Here is a 17,164-nt window from a genome sequence, read left to right on the forward strand (position 1 = left end):
TTGTACTTTTTCGACTTTTTCTTTTCTTTTTTTTTGGCCTAAATAGATCTGGAGTGATTCATGATTAACAACGCACATCTCTCTGTTGTTTCCGAGTGAACTATGGAGGCTTCCTAGCTCTTGTTCTTTATTTATTATGTAGTAATATGTACATCGGTAAAGAGATTGTAAGCGCTCAGTTGACATCGAGGAGCTTTCTAATCGTTTTTGTTTGTACCCTGTTAGAATTGATTGGTATCACAAACAAAGGTAATCAAACAACGTAAAATTTTACTGTGTGCTAGACTTAGTTCTTCCGATGGATTTACTGTTAATGCTTTTCCATTAGTGGATCTTGGCACGACACACAGTAAGCTATGTTATATTTGGACCGAAGAAGGTTGAGAAGCACTGATCTTCCCAGAAAGGTTGAGAAACTCTGACCTATATGGATGACACGATTAACGCCTAGAAGTAATAAGTTAGATTAAGAGAATTGTTATTTCTCATTCCGTCATATTTAGTGAACCTCATAAGTAGACAATGATTTCACCTGATGGTAGGAATTAATTTCTTTTCTGATATTCATCTTTCATTAGGCAAAAGTGGTATTTCTGCTAATGCCAATAGAATCTGCGTGACAGAGAGGTATCTGGCTACGATGATTTTTAGCGCTTATGATACATCATATTTATTAGTATTTTCATAATGCTGTTAAAAATATAGCATTGCTTTCCATTAGTATTTTGATAATGCTGTTAATAATATAGCATCACACAGGAAACATTGGGCAAACTGTCCACATTCTAGCCTACGCATAACTGCATATACAAGGAAAAATTATGAAGTAAAAGATGTTAATTATCATCGCTCTTTACGTCGAGGCCAATCTGTCTGAAACTGTGATACACCGAACGCGTTTGGAGAAGAACACCGAGTCCCACGCTTCAAATACGTCGACTGTTAAATTCATAATGTCGACATATTTCCTCCGAGAATGAGAGCCTGATGCGTGGCACATGGCCCGGAAAATACCTCTTGCGGGCTCTTTAAGCAACAGCAGGGGACCAGACTTTAAATAATGTCGAGGCAAAGAGGAATTACCGCAATAGAAAAAAAATAGAGGTTTTCCCAGTAAGGCAATATCGTTGATATGCTGATATTTCTTGGCGTGGTGTTCGTGTTCCAATATAACGTTTTTGTTCACACACACACACACACACACACACACACATCTTTGTTTTCATCCATGAAGTGTAATGTTAATTCTGTTTTGCGTGAGATCTTATTTGTTGAGAGTGAAGGTCTAACGTATATATGTATATATATATATATATATATATATATATATATATATATATATATATATATATATATATATATATATATATATATATATATATATATATATATATATATATACATATATATATATATATACATATATATATATATACATATACATATATATATACTGTATATATATAAAGTATTTATGTATGTAGGTATCTATGTATATCATGATCTACCGTATGTTTGGTCACAAGACGAGTCTGTTTTCAGTCTTATTTTATACTATTTTGTTTATTTACAATTTCTCTCTCTCTCTCTCTCTCTCTCTCTCTCTCTCTCTCTCTCTCTCTCTCTCTCTCTCTCTCTTCATGTGCATGCAGATACAAACTAATGATTTGAAAGACAAAATGAAGCTCCTGATTCTTGTATATATCATAAACTGATTCCTGCTATAAAACATTTACCGTTTTATTTTACATTTTGAATTCTACAGTACAATCGGTTCGCGATATATTTCGCTTAGTGCCTCCAATGGTTTATATATATATCATTATTCAGGTTTAGGCATTCGATATACGAGTTTATATGTGCATTTCTGCATATTCGTGTATGTTCATACATCATGCTCATTGTCACGTTTTTTTCTATAAGCATATTAAAATGCGTGTTTGCATGCAGATGTGTACATGCACACGATCTACGCAGGCTACTCAGGCTACTGCTAGTATTTAACCAGCTAAATCTAAACAACAAAACAGCAATGCAGGTTCATGATTACGTGTATGGGCATTTAAAATGTATGTTTAATGGATACATTGTTCGTATCCGTATCCTTGTATACGTTTTAAGATACATTGTTCGTATACATACCCTTGTATACGTCATAGGATACATTGTTCGAATGCATACCTTTGTATACGTTAGAGGATACATTTTTCGTATGCATACCCTTGTATACGGTATAGGATACATTGTTCGTATACATATCCTTGTATACGTTAGAGGATACATTGTTCGTATACGTATCCTTGTATACGTTAGCGGATACATTGTTCGTATACGTATCCTTGTATACGTTAGAGGATACATTGTTCGTATACATATCCTTGTATACGTTAGAGGATACATTGTTCGTATGCATATGTCCGTATACGCGTATGTTCATACGTGGACGCTTCCTGTCGTCGGATTTTCACGAACTCCTGCTTATTGTTATTCTTTTCTCGCCTTCATATTTCTCGCGTTTCTTGCCCTCCTCCGACGGAAGCATGGAAACCGGCAGGTGTCTTTGATCCTTTTGCGGGCACATTTTCCAAGTCTTTCTTTCCCTAAGCTTTGAGGGGGCGGGCGTTGTAGGAAGTGCTGCTTACTTACAGTTTTGTGATACATATTTCTCCCCCCCCCCCCTCTCTCTCTCTCTCTCTCTCTCTCTCTCTCTCTCTCTCTCTCTCTCGCTAAAAAAAATATATATACACATATGTATACACTGTATATGTATATATGTATATGTATATACACATATATATATATATGTATATTTATATTTATATGTATATGTATATATATGCATATGAAAGCGGTATACAAATTGATCAAAACAAAACAGAATTTTTTCTTTTATTTCATAACAGTGAGGTCTTCATTTTGAGGAAGCCAGTATGCCCTAATATAGCACTGAGTCATCTCATTGGCTTATATACAACATTGTATATTTGTCCTACATCGTGATCTGGTATATTTGCAGTGATATTTGAGGTTAGAACCGTTATAACGAAATACAACTAAAACTCACTCAAAACAGTTGTAAAAAAAAAAAAAAAGCGTGTTTTACTTGATGTGCTGTGTTTTGCATCCTTGTAACTCCCCAAGTAATAATATCTTGCAAGGGCGCGTAGAATAGGCATGAACTCGGCACCATATTTATCTTTGGCCATCAATACCGGACGATGCGAAGATATTGGTTGTGGGTCTGCCTGGCTGGGGTGGGGTCGGTATATACTTAGGGAAGGGAGGGGAGGAAGGGGGTGGGACTTCGATACTAGTTCCCTCATAAGATGTGTTTTCTCGGGGATATTATATTCTTTTCCGGGAAGATACACGCCCCATATGTCAAGAGGGCACATTATGATCTTCTGGGAGAACATTCTCATTCTGTGAAAGGCTGGTCTCTCTCTCTCTCTCTCTCTCTCTCTCTCTCTCTCTCTCTCTCTCTCTCATTTTTTCTATTATTACCTTTATTCGGGCGAGTTATTTGAAAATATTGGAAGCTTGTAAATTCACTTTTCTAAGTTAGTACATTCTAGGTTATTTCATTTTCCTTAATCGTACAGACGTTATACAGATAGTCCTCGATTAGCTGTCAAGCTATGGTATTATTTACTACAGCAGTACTTGCGAGGAAAACTATATTTGATTTAAGAGTAATACTGAATCTATTATTTTCTAAACAAATGTGCAGAGGACACAAATAATGATTTATTGTTTGTACATATATATATATATATATATATATATATATATATATATATATATATAAATATATATATATATGTGTGTATGTGTTTATTATATATATATATATATATATATATATATATATATATATATAAATTTTATATATATATATATATATATATATATATATATATATATATATATATATGTATAAATATTTGTGTATATATACAATATATATGTGTGTAGGGGAGTTACATAAACCATTAAATTTTGTATATTTAGAAATATCAAGCGGCAAACGTCGTTTAATATCCAATTCACTATACCTGGGGAATAAGTTACACCCAAGAGGAATTATAATTGATAAGTGTATCGCTACCAGTGGGGTTCAAACTGCCTCATGGCCCGGCAAACAACTGCGCACAGTGACCTTTGACCATTGAACGATTAGGAGAGGTATTAAACGACATTTGTGGCTAATAATATATATATATATATATATATATATATATATATATATATATATATATATATATATATATATATATATATATACATATATATGTAATATATATATATACTGTACATATATATATATATATATATATATATATATATATATATATATATATATGTATAATATGAAATATACAGTATGTATGTGTACCTCCGAATCGTGACCTAGCAAACACTTGTATACAAAGCTTATAACAGTGTGTTGAACACCCCCCTCCCCTACACCTTTGCGCCATTCTCCTCTATCTAGGCCACACACATACTTGTGAACATCCTGGATATTGTGTTCAACACAAATCCCTGCAAAACTGCGGCTTCGTCAAAGATATTGCTTAGATTAGGGAAGCAATTCCTTGAGTCTTTACACGTGACTCACGAGTCCATAAAGCCATTTTCTTCCAAGGTGAAGGCTTATTTTCCACCTACGAAAGTCGAGGAGGAATTTCAAATATCATAAAATTTGCTTTCCAGGAACTTTCAGGAAGAAGGAGAGATGACCCAGAAAGTTCCGGATAGATGGATCGGAGGATATTGGAGTGGAAGGGCTTGAATATCCAGGAAGAAATAGGGTAACTACAAGATTGAGGTGAATGGCGCAGTTTGCGCTGAGTGGGACAGTGCCCAATGAGGCGTTGGCTCCTCTGGAGCAACCCCCCATATAAAGGACACAACTGAGAAATAAAATACTTAAGCTGCGTTAAGGTGGCTTTTCACGAGTTTTATTTATTTTTTTCAGTGCTCTGCAAAAGAAAACTATTGTGCCGGCTTTGTCCGTCCGTCCGCACTTTTTTCTGTCCGTCCGTCCGCACTTTTTTCTGTCCGTCCGTCCGCACTTTTTTCTGTCCGTCCGTCCGCACTTTTTTCTGTCCGTCCGTCCGCACTTTTTTCTGTCCGCACTCTTTCTGTCCGCCCTCAGATCTTAAAAACTAGTAAGGCTAGACGGCTGCAAATGTTGATCATCCACCCTCCAGTCATCAAACATACCAAATTGCAGCCCTCTAGCCTCAGTAGTTTTTGTTTTATTTAAAGTTACAGTTAGCCATCACCGTGCTTCTGGCAACGATATAGAATAGGCCGCCATCGGGCCGTGGTTAAAGTTTCATGGGCCGCGGCACACATGCATTATACCGAGACCGCCGAAAGATAGATATATTTTCGGTGTCCTTGATTATACGCTGTAGCGGCTGTACAGAAAACTCGATTGCGCCGAAGAAACTTTGGCGCATTCTTTACTTGTTTTTATTTGCGTGGCTTAGAATGTGACCACCCAACGGTCTGTTCAGTAGCTAGTAATGGTCGGCTTCAGTGATGTTGAAATATGCGACACCAATTTAAAGTAAAAATCAGCCATTCAATCGGAGTCTAATGCCCTATTGAACAAGCGCCACTTTAATTCTGCTACCAGTATTGTAAGTTATGCGTAAATAATGACATCAAGATGACAAATAGATGACGGCAAACCTGATGGTGTGAGACGTTTCGATAAACTTATTCAGTAATTTGTTATGAAGTATCAATTGAAGAGGTCCATTTTGCAATCAGACAGAGGTGAATGTGTGTATTTAGCAGTATACCACCTGCTCCATGGTTGTGGACTCAAGATACATGTCTTTGTAAATTCTTGAATTACATAAAGATAGCTACAAGGCTTAGGAATATGTTCTTTGTATATTATATAAAGAGAAATGAATAACGAAATAAAAAAAGGCATAATTTTGATATCAGGAATTTGCGAATTTTTTTGGCCTTCCGTACCTACATATTTACAATGATAATAACACATCTTGACGTAGGAGTATTCCTATTTCCATCTTCATTTTACCCTTCTTTTTCATTTTTACGACCATTGCTTTAATAATAATAATAATAATAATAATAATAATAATAATAATAATAATATTCCGTATGGGGTAGTGGCGTCAGTGCACCTCACAGTGGGCACTGTAGGCATTACTAAAGGTTCTTTGCAGCGTCCCTTCGGGCCCTAGCTGCAACCCCTTTCATTCCTTTTACTGTACCTCCATTCATATTATCTTTCTTCCATCTTGCTATCCACCCTCTCCTAACAATTATTTCAGAGTGCAACTGCGAGGTTTTCTTCCTGTGACACCTTTCAAACCTACCTACTCTCAATTTCCTTTCCAGCGTTGAATGACTTCGTAGGTCCCAGTGCTTAGCCTTTGGCCTAAACTCTATATTCCATTCTATTCCAGTAATAATAATAATAATAATAATAATAATAATAATACTTGCCACGTCTCTTTGTGATTACTATAGATATATATAACCTAACTCCATTTTCCTGCATTGTTCCCGTCCATCCCCCTTAAAACAAACACGAAATATTGAGAAAACTTTTCTGTTGACGCATGAATTTTGGTTGTGGGGGGTTGGATGCTTACTAAACTGTGAACGAACGATGCTATGGCTTGTTTATTCAAAGTGGTTTTTCTTGGAAGACGTTTTCTGTATTTCGTTTCGAGTAAAAGGGGTTGGGACGGCTTAGTAGGAAGGAATAAGGCAGAATTCTCACCGTGCTTTGTCGTCTACGTTTTGTACTTTGTCATCACTTAAGTGCATTACCTGCTCTCCCTCACTCTCCCCTTCTCATTTATATATAATATATATATATATACATATTATATATGTATATGTATGTATGTATATATGTATATGTATGTATGTATGTATGTATGTATGTATGTATGTATGTATATGTATATATATGTATGTATATATAGATATATATTTTTATATATGTATGTATATATAGATATATATTTTTATATATATACATAACATGTATGTATGTGATTATATATATATATATATATATATATATATATATATATATATATATATGTGTGTGTGTGTGTGTGTGTGTGTGTATGTGTGTGTGAGCCTTTGTAATAACCATAAACGCAATGTATATCCATATATCTTTTCTGTGTATGAGGTTAGTAATCTTATGCCTAGGTGAAAAGTCTTCAGTTGAGATATACCCGTATTTATATTGACACACATGCGTGTATATACATATATATATATATATACATATGTATACACATGTATATATATATATACACATGCATATATATATATATATATATGTGTGTGTGTGTGTGTGTGTTCCATGTGTCAGTGTCTATGTACAATAAAAAAAAATATTGCTTAACGACGACGACGCCATATTTAAATCATCTTCTCTTTCTGTCTTTTAAGAGAACGGGAATGAAGAAAAATGTGTATTTATCCCCAAAACAGAAGCTAAAACCTAAGGGGGAAAAAGGAAATTTTCATTCTTGCTTATTGCTAAGCCAGCTTTTATTAGCAATGCGACGCGAGTCTGTTCCTGTAACTATGCGTAAAACACACTGCGTTGTTCGTAATTGCTCTCATAAAGGACTGATTAAAAACCATTTCATTTTTTATGGCTTGCATATGCAACATTCGTCGTTATGGTCCAAACTCGTGGGTCGTTTTCTGTTTCATTTTGTACTGGTTCCTCTCTCCCTCCCCCTCTCTCCCTCTCTTCTACAGTGTTTGTGTGTGTGTGTATATGTATACTGTATGTATACTGTATGTATACATATATATATATATATATATATATATATATATATATATATATATATATATATATATATATATATATATATATATATATATATATGTAATGTGTGTGTAATGTACCTCATTCCTTAGCCCTTATTATGAGCTGTTTGTGTTTACATCTATTTTTTAATTTTATATGTATTATGGCATGAATTTTCTTTTTAGAATTACATGTAAACATGCTCATGTCTCTCTCTCTCTCTCTCTCTCTCTCTCTCTCTCTCTCTCTCTCTCTCTCTCTCTCTATATATATATATATATATATATATATATATATATATATATATATATATATATATATATATATATATATATATATATATATATATATATATTATTCATATATATAGTATATATATATACATATATATACAGGAGCTTATGAGGTGATTTAACTACTTGTTCTCCATATCAGTTGATAAGTAATTGTGTAAATACTCTTTCAATTCTTCCCCTACGATTCTTTTTTAAAATTATGGGCTTCTCTTCACAAAGCTGTTGTCCTAGTAACATACATGATTATGATGTAATAATGTCTTAAAGCTCTATGTATAAATCAAATGTTTCCACACTATAAACATTGTTCAGGTATGAGTATTTAGCAAATTTTGTAAGCTCTTATTTATCTTAGATTGAAAGTGTGGATGTCGAATGCGAATTTTAGAAACGCGGTCTCAAATTGCTCAGTTAAATGGTGAGAAATGTGTAGATAATATATATATATATATATATATATATATATATATATATATATATATATATATATATATATATATATATATATATATATATATATTCAACAATTGAATTTTTCCTTTAACAATCACCTACACAGTTTACCTGATGAATCAAGATGAACCCCTTGCTCAAAACTTTCACAAAACTAATCCCTAAGGACACCTGCACAGAATGATCATAAGTAGCTCGTCGAACCTGCTCACGCTTACTGTACCATTATCTCTTATTTACTCGACACACTTCCATCCTAGATGTTATGGGACTTCTGCTTTAGTTCCTCTTTGGGCGAGTCGGTAGAGTTGTCGCCTAGCACTCGCTAGGCCCGAGTTCGAATCTCCGGCCGGCTAATGAAGAATGAGAAGAATTTATTTCTGGTAACAGAAATTCATTTCTCGCTATAATGTGGTTCGGATTCCACAATGAGCTGTAGGTCCCGTTGCTAGGTAACCAATTGGTTCTTAGCCACGTAAAATAAGTCTAATCCTTCGGGCCAGCCCTAGGAGAGCTGTTAATCAGCTCAGTGGTCTGGTAAAACTAAGGTATACTTAACTTTTACTTCTTCCCGACATTTGTAGAGACCTTTCTTAGACTCCCACAGAACACTTGAGAATTGTACTAAGATTGTTCCCAACCCACTGTCCCCCATTCTCTTTGCATGATCAAACCACCTTTAAACATTCTGATCTAGCTATCTTCCTTGTTCATATTTTAACTACTACTTATCTACACATTTCTCACCATTTAACTGAGCAATTTGAGCCCGCGTTTCTAAAATTCGCATTCGACATCCACACTTTCAATCTAAGATAAATAAGAGCTTACAAAATTTGCTAAATACTCATACCTGAACAATGTTTATAGTGTGGAAACATTTGATTTATACATTTATACATATATATATATATATATATATATATGTGTGTGTGTGTATATATGAAATTTTTTATCACACCGTGATTTATATACAATCATGAAGCTACAAATGTCGATTAATATCAAATTCACGCTACCTCGGGAATATCTCCGATGGAGAATTATCACCGAAGGGGAATTTATAAGTGATAAATGGATTGGTACTGCCGGGTCACGAACCCTCGACACAGAACATATCCAGCAACTCCAGTCGACGTTACCACTGAGCTAAATATATAAAATATATATATGTATATATGTGTGTGCGTGTATGTATTTATGTATGCATACACACGCATTTAGATAATGATTGCTCACACATGCATATATATATACATATATATATATATAATATATATATAATATATATATATCCACACACATGCATAAATATAATACAATGTCTATCAAAATGCAGCGAGGCGGCATATGCGTTTTCGTTCTTGTGTACCCCGGCTGATCCCTCTGCTCTTCATAGACACATATAAGATGCATCATTATCACGAAATTGCATCCGGCTTTGCCCGAGCCTCGCCGCGTCACTGTAGCAACATAACGATGCATATAGTGTTCGCCATTGTTGGCCGGATCCGGTTTATTGTGCTTTAGCTTCATAACGCAGTTTATGGCCTGCTCGGAGCAGAAGGCGGACCCGGACCTGGATGTGGATGTGGACCCGACCGTGCATTTGGGTGGAGATTAGGGTCTGGTTGTGGGGGTGGTGGTGGGAAGGGGGGGGGATGATGGGGCTGGTGCAGGGTTTCAGTGTTGGAGTAGAGTGATGATGGAGAAGACGCGAGGTCGGGTTGCGTCTTTATTCAGGGACTGAAGGAAACCGTGTTGGCAGTAACGAGAATAATTGTATTGGCATTTTTTAGTAAAAACAAAGCCACTAACACTCAATAACATTGACAACAACAAAAAACATTCTTTCTATCATTATAAAAATCTCATTATCCCCTGAGTCAATGAAATGGTGAAGAAATCCACAATGATGTAAAGTGTAAATATGTGTAAATATGTATTAAATATATATATATATATATATATATATATATATATATATATATATATATATATATATATATATATATATATATATATATATATATATATATATATATATATATATAATATATATATATATATGTATATATATATATATATATTATATATATATATATATATATATACATATATATATTATATATATATACATATATAACCTGAGCTTTCTAGAACCTGCTCGATTCGCCTTCTGTCTGACTAAAGTTGAAAACGAGAACCGAACAGGTTCTCGAAAGTTCTCGTTTTTTTACATATTTTTAATATACTGTACAGCGTATATTTACACTGACAATATTGTGGATATATTGTGGATAGCTTTACCATTCTTGTAATTATTGACAGATGTCACTGGTAGCTAGTGTAGGATTAGAAAGTCTGGTGGGTGAATTGAATTTAAGATTATTTATATATATATATATATATATATATATATATATATATATATATATATATATATATATATATATATATATATATATATATATATATATATATATATATATATATATATATATATATATATATATATATATAGAGAGAGAGAGAGAGAGAGAGAGAGAGAGAGAGAGAGAGAGAGAGAGAGAGAGAGATTTTAAAAAGAAGGTAATGTACTGGAACATTAGAACAAGCAAATGATGAAGTATAGCCACGGATGCGAGGAAACGAATCAGAGAAAGAAATAGAGAATAAAAAAGTACATTAAAAATTTACATGGAGAAAATTAAATAAAGATACATCACAGAAATTAATAAAGTGTGCAAAGAGAACAGTGGGCAAGTAGGCTAAAAAAATTTTAGAGGGTGGGAAGGGAAAAATGACAAGAACAGGATAAAATTTAAAAGCTCTCTCTCTCTCTCTCTCTCTCTCTCTCTCTCTCTCTCTCTCCCCGTGAAATAGTAAGCCATTCTTTCTTATCTGATGACTGTTTTCATGCGCGTCTGTTGTCCCATAATTCTGCCTTTATTGTTCGTACGGTCTCCTTCTTCCATTTTATGGTCCTTGATTTCCATTTAATGTCTGGGAGGTGGGAAGAATGACAGTTAATGTAGGTGATAGGTGATGAGGTGCGGATATAAAGACCAAATATCAATACCGTATGGGAAGATATGGACGTAGAGGGAAGTTGGGTTTTGGGATGGCCCGAGGAGGATTAGCAGTAGAGATATGTACTGTGATTCTTGTGAAGTTACGAGGAAGGTAGTGTGTGTGTGTGTATGTATATATAATTATGTGTGTGTATATATATATATATATATATATATATATATATATATATATATATATATATATATATATAAATGTAAAGTATATATATATATAAATTGGTGTAGCACTCGTCCCTGAAGTCGGAGGTTGTTGCTGTCGGTGGATCGAATCCACCAGGTGAAGAACTACTGATCAGTCATAATTCCCCTTCAGTAATATTTCCGATGTAGAGCGGATTGGATATTAAACTATATTTGTAGCTTAATGTGCATATAATTATATATATGTACATTTATATATAATTATATGCACATCCACAAACATTAAGCTACAAATATAGTTATGTATATATATGTATATAAGATATATTTATGTATGTATATATATATATATATATATATATATATATATATATATATATATGTATATATATATATATATATATATATATATATATATATATATATATATATATATATATATATATATATATATATATATTGTCGTTTAATTTTTATAGTAATATAAAGTGCTCAGCTTCCGATGACTAACATAAGCGATAATAGATACAGGTGGTTTTACGCTGACGAAAGAAAGCAGATTCTGCTTCTGGGAGCCATTATCAAAAACTCAAAAACTTATTTTAGTGAATTTTTATGACGACCATTTCTAGGTTTGTACAGTGCTGCTTAGTAGCATTGTTTGGTTAAGCTGGATTATAACATTTGTATGCAACCTTTTAATGTTAGTTGTTCCGAAAGCATTCCTCGACAAGTGCCATTCACTATGCTTAGGAGTCTCTTTATCGAGCATCTTATAGTTTCTACAAATATGATAGATTTTCAGATAAGTTTTATATATTTGTAATGTAAGATTATGGTAGCACCAAGTATTGGATCGTACTGATCGGGACTACAAATTATCCTGGATATTCCAAAAATATCCTTACAATATTTTCATGACTTGAAAATCGCTCAAGAATTTTCCGTACCAATTTTCCCGCAAACCTGACTCTTGGGAGAGTGCACAAGTCGCAGGTTAATGCGTATACGCTTGCGCATGGGCGAGATATTGCGTAAGGTTTGACTATTTAGATTATTAGCGTCTAATTTAAACCGTGGCACCTGGCTGTACGTACTGCGGATTGGTATCTGTACCTTATTGAAGTAAGTCATAAGATATAGATTCCAATCAGCAGTACGTTTGTCCCTTGTCCTTACGTCCATACCAGGACCCACTTACCTGGTCCATACATACATACTTTAAGACATTCATGGCAGGCGATCACATCTTTTTTTTTTCCTTTTACTTTTTATTTTCACATGCAATATATCTTTTTCGCCTCACCCCTTCACCCGCCCCTACCCCCTTACCCTGCCTCCTCTATGCACTGCACTTTCACAGATTATTACATTTTCTCTCTACGGGTATTTTTCCCCTCAACACTTTTTATGTATAATCTTACGTTTCTCTATTTTATTTCATCTTATATTGTTTTCTTATTTTTTAGCATGTTCCTCTCTCTCTCTCTCTCTCTCTCTCTCTCTCTCTCTCTCTCTCTCTCTTCCCAGCCCCCTTTTCGTTTTTAACGTAAGTTTCTCACGTTCTGCCTCTTTTTGTCAGTGTAGCTTTTATGCTGGTTTTCGTTCCTCCTCTGGTTTCTGTCATTTTTGTGTGCCCTGGCTTTTGTCCACTACTTTTTACCTACCTTTCCCATCAACGTTTTGTCCCTTGTATGCAAGAATGTAGATTTTCAAGTAATTGAAGATTACCTTTCCATAGAAGAAGCAGTGGTACAGTTGATGTCCATAGTCACATACATACAAACATTACTTTGAATCGTTATTAAGCTTTGCTGGAAGGAAACAGTAAATCGTTGTTATCAGTTGCGGAAATCAAGAGTGTTTAGACATTCATTTTAGGCGACTAATTTTAGAAGAGTAAGACAAGGCCAGGTGTACCTTGTGTAGTTTTAATAATGATTTGATCTCCTGCATCTCCGATTATATATATATATATATATATATATATATATATATATATATATATATATATATATATATATATATATATAAATATATGTATATATATGTATATATATACTATATATATATATATACATACGTTATGGTGGAGAAAATAGGAAATCATACTTATTCGTTGTTGGATCAAACTGGTATTACGATGGCAGTTTAAAAATTACCGAGTCATTATTTATCAACAAGAATGTTTTTAAGAACTGTAATTTGCTCAATAATTCCCAGTCCTCCTGAGTAAAATTATAAAATCCCATATATATATATATATATATATATATATATATATATATATATATATATATATATATATATATATATATATATATATATATATATATATATATATATATATATATATATATATATATATATATATATATATATATATATATATATATATATATATATATATATATATATATATATATATATATATATATATATATATATATATATATATATATATATATATATATATATATATTATATAATATATATATATATATATATATATATATATATATATATATATATAATATATATATATATATATGTGATGTATGATACATGGTGTATGTACTTACATGTGTACAAGATTCACGTGATCATGTCTTCAAGAAATCGTACATTTACCAGTATACATGTGCATTCTATTCATTAATAAATACATGTAAAATGACGGACGGACATATGTAAGCATAACCTCTTTAACGTGAGTTGAAGTGTGCAAAGACTCCACGAATTATTATTTATTTATTCTTTTTTTTTTACTTTGAACCGCTTCCTCATTTTTCTTCCCGTGCACGGACTCTTCAGAACAAATTTTGTTTCTTTGGCAGTTGGCGTGATTTAGTTTTTCTCTTCTCTCCGAAGTTTTATGGGTCCTCTCATGCTCTGGTTTCGCTTTTCAATTTTGGTTCTGCTTTCGTTCTTACTTTTTGTTTTTCGTTTGTGTTTTATGATGGTTTTATGACTGCGTGAGTTTTTCTTGTTTTAATTTTTCTTTGTTAGTGAGAAGGTTATTTTACGAGCTGTAGTTTTTTTCTCTTCTGCCTTCCTCTTCATGTCAGTATCTTTTGTTATTTTCTTTGTCATTTTCAGTTTTATTACTCCACATTCGAGTCACGGTAATGTCGTTGCGTTAAAATTTGTGTGCCTGTTTGGAAATTTGTCCATAGCGTTAGTTTTTCACAGAAATATTTTCTGTTAGTTATTTCCTTCGTCATGTTGTAGTGTTTTACTATTCTCGGATTTTAATTTGCGATTTCTCGGTCTCTTGCCCTTAATATTTGCAGCATTCGAGGTATGCTTGACATGCCATTAATTTGTTTACAATAACAAACGCGTGGTATGTGTATGTTTGTATTGTATAAACAAACATTTAATGCAGTCTCGAAGAGTTTCTGGAACGCTTTTAAGGATGATAATGTTCCAGAAGTTAATCACGTTAGACTGAACGTAGAATAACTGGTTTAAATTAGAGAGGATAAGTATGAACCATTCTGCATTTAGCTGCTAGGAATAAGCAGTTCTGAAATGTAGATTAAAAATTAAGGTAAATGCATTTCCGTGCCAGAGGCTTCTTTCACCGGAAGTCTTAAAATTCTTGCATTCGAAAATATTATTTTAGATGCCTTCTTTTTTGGGGAGCGGGGTGGGGGGGGGCTAAGAAATACTTTTTGATACAAAACAAGTACCCTTGTCTTTTGCCCAAATCTTGAAACGACCTAAAATTCTAGTATATTTAGCTCCAGTTCTCTCTCTCTCTCTCTCTCTCTCTCTCTCTCTCTCTCTCTCTCTCTCTCTCTCTCTCTCTCTCTCTCTCTCCTCCTCCTCCTCCTCCTCCTCCTCCTCCTCTCCTCCTCCTCCTCCTCCTCCTCCTCCCTTATTTATTACATCTCCTTCCCTCTCTCTCTCTCTCTCTCTTCTCTCTCTCTCTTCTCTCTCTCTCTCTCTCTCTCTCATGCACATGCATCTTTGCTTTTTCTCGCCTTTAGTTAATACATCATCTCACATCTCTCTCTCTCTCTCTCTCTCTCTCTCTCTCTCTCTCTCTCTCTCTAATGCACATGCATCTTTTCTTCTATCGCCCGTAGTTAATACATACACATCATCTCTCTCTCTCTCTCTCTCTCTCTCTCTCTCTCTCTCTCTCTCTCTCTCTCTCTATAATGCACATGCATCTTTTCTTCTATCGCCCGTAGTTAATACATACATCACATCATCTCTCTCTCTCTCTCTCTCTCTCTCTCTCTCTCTCTCTCTCTCTCTCTCCCCTAAAGGTGTTATGTGAGGTCCGCATAGGATAATATTAAGGATTTATGTTCCATAATAGCCTGGTAATCATCTCCGGTCGGAGAGCAGTTGTGAATTAAGGGAGTTACTCCGTTGAGTTATGGAGCAACCCTCTCTGGGCTCGACAGAGGCCAGAAAATGGAGTTATTTTCGGTGACTTTTTTAAAGAAACTGTTTTAATGTATTGTTATTTCATAGGCAATTGTTTTCACTCAATGTCATTTAATGTCTTTGGAAGAGTAATATTTTCCCTTCAGTTTGTTGGAAGAGTAATAGTTTCCCTCCAGTTTGTTGGAAGAGTAATAGTTTCCCTCCAGTTTGTTGGAAGAGTAATAGTTTCCCTCCAGTTTGTTGGAAGAGTAATATTTACCTTTCAGTTTGTTGGAAGAGTAATATTTTCCTTTCAGTTTGTTGGAAGAGTAATATTTTCCCTTCAGTTTGTTGGGAGAGAAATAGTTTCACTTTATTTTGTTGGAAGAGTAATATTTTCCTTTCAGTTTGTTGGAAGAGTAATATTTTCCCTTCGGTTTGTTGGAAGAGCAATATTTTCCCTTCAGTTTGTTGGGAGAGAAATAGTTTCCCTTCAGTTTGTTGAAAGAGTAATATTCTCCCTTCAGTTTGTTGAAAGAGTAATATTTTCCCATCAGTTTGTTGGAAGAGTAATATTTTCCCTTCAGTTTGTTGGAAGAGCAATATTTTCCCTTCAGTTTGTTGGAAGAGTAATATTTTCCCTTCAGTTTGTTGGAAGAGAAATAGTTTGTTGGAAGAGTAATATTCTCCCTTCAGTTTGTTGGAAGAGTAATATTTTCCCTTCAGTTTGTTGGAAGAGAAATATTTTCCCTCCAGTTTGTTGTCACGCCAGTTTGACAGATAAATCGGTTAGTCTTTTGTTATGAATAAAAGGAAAATTTGTATTAACATGTTCATGAAAGCTAAAGGATTTATATGAAACAAACATATCTGTTTTCTGCGTTATTTTTTATTCACCTTCTTCCCGCGGATATTCTGCGATGACCTTTGAAGGTGTAGTTCCAGCTTGTTTTACT

At 33.7% G+C, this 17,164-nt stretch overlaps 1 protein-coding gene across 10 annotated transcripts in view; it reads left to right on the plus strand.

The window, feature by feature from the left end:
* LOC136831491 (cell adhesion molecule Dscam2-like) overlaps positions 1–17,164 on the plus strand; it is a 712,499-nt gene that overhangs the window by 530,691 nt on the left and 164,644 nt on the right. The window lies entirely within an intron of this gene.

This window comes from Macrobrachium rosenbergii, chromosome 48, assembly GCF_040412425.1.
Source record: "Macrobrachium rosenbergii isolate ZJJX-2024 chromosome 48, ASM4041242v1, whole genome shotgun sequence".
NCBI classification, from domain to species: domain Eukaryota; kingdom Metazoa; phylum Arthropoda; class Malacostraca; order Decapoda; family Palaemonidae; genus Macrobrachium; species Macrobrachium rosenbergii.